Source organism: Octopus bimaculoides, chromosome 1, assembly GCF_001194135.2.
Source record: "Octopus bimaculoides isolate UCB-OBI-ISO-001 chromosome 1, ASM119413v2, whole genome shotgun sequence".
NCBI classification, from domain to species: domain Eukaryota; kingdom Metazoa; phylum Mollusca; class Cephalopoda; order Octopoda; family Octopodidae; genus Octopus; species Octopus bimaculoides.
In genome coordinates, this window is record NC_068981.1 from 175,270,455 (window position 1) to 175,270,975 (window position 521).

Genomic DNA, 521 nt, shown 5'->3' on the forward strand with positions numbered 1-521 from the left:
CATATATAAATTTTTAAATCAAAAGCGGGAGAAGAGGGACACAAAGGAAGTGAAAGAGAGAAACTGAGAGAGGCAGTAGATACATAAATCCAAAGAAAATTTCATACATAGATACATTCACACAGCAAATGTTGGATGTCAGTTTCGCTTTTCATTACCACACGAGGATAAAATTAACTCACAAATGAATGAGTACTCCACAGACATGCATAACATTAACGTAGTTCTCAGGGAGATTCAGTCTCACACAGAATATGACAAGAATGGCCCCATTGAATTAGGGCTACAACTCGAGACATATCAACATATGAGAGAGGAGTGAGTGATGACTCAAAGGAAGGTGGTGTTTGTTTTGTGCTTTCAACCACAGCAAATATTGGATACCGTATCCTAAAGAAATACTGTCTAATACATTCGTATATGTTTTTCGGTTGAAACACTGAATCATTTTGGACATTTATTGTTTTAATAGCAAGAGAAAACCTGAGAGAAAGAGAGAGAGAGAGAGAGAGAGAGAGAGA